Source organism: Bidens hawaiensis, unplaced genomic scaffold (genome assembly GCF_021521415.1).
Source record: "Bidens hawaiensis isolate Kalapana, Puna unplaced genomic scaffold, B.hawaiensis_p1.1 tig00004685_1, whole genome shotgun sequence".
Taxonomy (NCBI): Eukaryota; Viridiplantae; Streptophyta; class Magnoliopsida; order Asterales; family Asteraceae; genus Bidens; species Bidens hawaiensis.
Genome location: NW_027491287.1, coordinates 1,681,204 through 1,685,084, shown reverse-complemented (window position 1 = coordinate 1,685,084; position 3,881 = coordinate 1,681,204). Strand labels below are relative to the sequence as shown.

Below are 3,881 nucleotides of genomic sequence, written 5' to 3'. Positions count from 1 at the left end.
TTTTTAGCTGTGATTAGAGTATAATGCTGAACTTATGATATTCACATACGAAATGATATGCCAAAGTTTAATTTTCTGGTTTCCCATGAGCTATGCGGCCGATATCGCCGATATATCACCGATATATCAGTGATATATCGGTTATCGGTCCCTTGGCGACATATAAATCAGAATATCGGTTCAGAATATCGGTACCGATAATATTAACGATATTGACCGATATTGGACTAATATTTGACCGATATATCACCAATACTCCCGATATCGGTGTTTTGAGTCTTAATTATCAACTTTTAGTGTTAAATGTTAGTGTTTTAAGTCTTAAAAATTCTTACTTTGCTAAGATTGTTAGTGTTTTGCAATTTGCAAAAGGTTTATTTGTTAATAGTAGGAGACTATACTGAATTATTAGTGTCAAATTGATATATATGTGAATTTTACATGATATTCAAATTAACGATATCCCACTGATATCTCACTGCGATAACCAATATCTCAGATATCGGTCCTTGACCGATATCCAATAGTTTTTCGCATTAACTACTTAGCCCATGAGTATCAATAGTTTAATGGCATGATTTCATCAATTATCTTTCATTTATCAACTACTTTAAATTAAATGGAAAATAATTTCATTAAACTGGTCTGATATATTAAGGGAAAACGATGGAGTCAAGCCTACTAATTTCAATTATTTAAGAAAATAAAAAAAAATCACATACCCCACTTTTTTTTATTAACAGGTCTTATCGTGTCTTAAACATGTATCCAATTGGCATCCTGTCTGTTTTAGTCCTTAATTATAGTATATTTTGGTGTTGGAACCCTAGATTTTTAGGCTTTTACCTGCACAAAAACTATATTATTAATTATTAACTGTGAAATAGTTTTCAATAGCTGAATTGCAATCTTAAGAGTATAGAAAACGTAAGTTACATGAACTTAAGAGTATTTTGTGATTGTTTGATAAGATTCACTAATACCAGATCATTCTTTTAAGGAGTATTTTGTGTTGTGGAGTTTAGTTTTGATCAGCATTACTACTTTCTATTACCATGTATATATAATATATGTATTGTGTTAATATCTATTAATTAAGTTGCATATGTCACTTGAATTGACATATAAAATTCTTATACATATCTTAAAGCCATACGAGTCAGATGGCTTCAAGGGTAGTTTGGTTGACTAAATGTGTGATAATAGTTGCAGTCTGGGCCAGCTGGGTAAAAAGTTTAAAAGGGTTTGGGTCAAAATGATTCTTAGATGGTTCAGAGAAAAATGTGTAAATTTTGGTGCATGTTGGACGAGTTGGGTTAACCCGAACATGTTAAATTACTTTAAATTGGGTAATAGATTGATTTAGCGGGTTCTAATTTTTTAATAACCTTGAAGACCCGACACATTAACCGCAATAAAGAAATTTTAAATGATTACCCACTCTGACTCGAGTCCAGCAGATTTCCTCATCTGAGCTAACTTTAGTCGACCTGTTAGTCTGATACAACTAGAATCAACTTTTAATAATTTTGAGTAACTTTTAGATTTTTTTTGTAATAATATTTTCATTGCTGATTCTAATTTACTAAAGTTCTGCATAAAATGGATGCTACTGTTTTTGGTCTGTTAACAACCTTTTGTTTTGTTAACGAATCAGTTAAAAGCTTATTTACATTTTATAAACAACAAATCATTACTAGGGACCTCTATTTATATTCAAGGCTTTGGTTAAACTTCTAATTTAGGGGTGTGCGCGGTTCGGTTCGGTTAATTTCGGTTAATAACCGATATCAAATATGGTCTAAAATTTTGCTTAAAAATACATGAAATGAATGCTTAAATACATGAAATGAAGGTATAACTACATGCGATGAAGGTATAAATATATGAAATTAAGTTATTAGTACATGAAATGGAGATATAAATACATGAAAATGATAGTACTAAACTATTAATACGTATAATACATGAAATATTGGAATAAAGGCTGGAAAATATGAAAAAAATGAAGAGTTCGTTTAATTTCGGTTCGGTTTCGGTTAACGATTCGGTTATTGCTCACCCCTAACTGCTATGCTTAGTTTTTTGCAGTCTGTGATTATAGTACGTACTATAGGGGCGTAAACAGGCTCAGCCACTCAAGCCTAAAAATAAGCTTGAATGTCATACTTTGTTTCCATATTATTAGTTAAATTGCTTTTTCCATATCATTGATTCATCCGCAATAGTTTATAGTTGAAGCAAGATATAAGTTTAATTGGTCCGTTTGACAAATCGTCATTGATGTTGCTCATGCTACCTACCAACAAAATTCAACACAAATTCCAATTTAAAGTTCATTGGTAACAGGCCATTTATCATCGAAAATTTGGTGTCCACCGGGTCACTAAAACGGAATTGGCTTGTCGGTTTTCATATTAGTAATCAACATATTAGTTTAGGTAGTTTGTAAACGTGTCTGCTGTGAATTCAGTAACGGTCGGATTTTGCAAAAGGCTAATTTGGTCATTTATGCAGTATTGTGTCTCAAAACAATTACAGGTCACATGAGATTGTTTTGATAGCCGACTGTTTAATTTGTTCAGAATTTTGATTCAGTTTCAACTGTTTGTTTTTCAGGTTTATGGAACAACAAACAGTTAGTATTACAAAAACAGGAATACAAGCAACAATCATGGCTGCTGCGAATCCCATTGGAGTCCGCCATGATAACTCTAGACCGTTAAAGGTAACAATACTAAATTCCAAATCTTTTATGTTTTGTTATATTATAAATGTACCTGTAAACGAACTGAACGACCACAGACATATATTTGTGTTCATGTTCATTTGTTTAAAAAATGAACATTGTCATGTCCGTTTATGTTCGTTTGTTAATAAGCTAAACGAACATAAATGGACATAATTGAACATATATAAACGAAAACAAACATAGATGAACACTATTAAATTAATTTCTATGAATATGTAAAATAAAATTTGTAAACTAATTAATTTCTATTTAATTATTTTGTATTAATATATAAACGAACATGAATAAACAAACATATATGAACGAACATAAACAAACGTTCATGGACATACACAACATGGTGTTCGCATTTGTCTTTTTAATTTAATGTAACAAAAAAACATTGTACGTGCTCATTATTTTATTAAATAATTGAACTTCCAGCCAAACGGTTCACGGACAGTTTAATGAACGTTCAGTTCATTTACAAATCTAATAATGAGCGGGGATGCATTAAAGTGTACTACACGGGACAAACCGATGAGAGTCCACAAAGATGGACTTAATGAAGGATTGGACCAGCTTTTCAACAACATAGCAAAGAAGGCAAGTACTACAACTTTTGATATTATTTGTAAACTAAAAAAGAAAAAAAAGTTTTGTAGCACAACGGCTGTCTGATAACAATGTATGATAAGTTTATTAGAATGATTGTTTAAATTAAAAGCCAAAAACACATGTTTTTTTCCACGTGGCAGCTACACGCACGTCTCAGTAACCATTTAGAAGCTTGATTTAAGAAAGAGTCTGCTAGCGTGGACTGTGGATGTTAATAGTTATGCTACAAGTCATAATCTGAAAGAAAGAATGCATTCAAAGTGTCATGTAAAAAAAAATATTAATACTGCCGCTAAAAGCTAGTCTAAATCATAAAACAAGCAACATTGCAAGTTCTCAAACATTTATTTGGCGGTTTGGTCTTTCCAGGTCATATACAAGTGGTCCTATAGGCAAAAAAAAATTAATAAAAAAAATCATATTTGAAGAAGGATCTAGTCAATTATTTAACAATTAACAAAAGTCTAGGGGGCTTTAATTAAAATAGTTGAGCAGTTACTATTGATCTTAGAGTCTATAAAAGGCAACAAAA

The 3,881-nt window shown here is 31.2% G+C and overlaps 1 long non-coding RNA gene across 1 annotated transcript; it reads left to right on the top strand.

Annotated features, from left to right (window-relative positions):
• Positions 1 to 3,262: 3,262 nt before the first annotated feature.
• Positions 3,263 to 3,881, top strand: LOC143627646 (uncharacterized). Its single transcript, XR_013152628.1, has 2 exons — positions 3,263 to 3,387; positions 3,430 to 3,881. It is a non-coding gene; the product is annotated as an uncharacterized LOC143627646 (long non-coding RNA).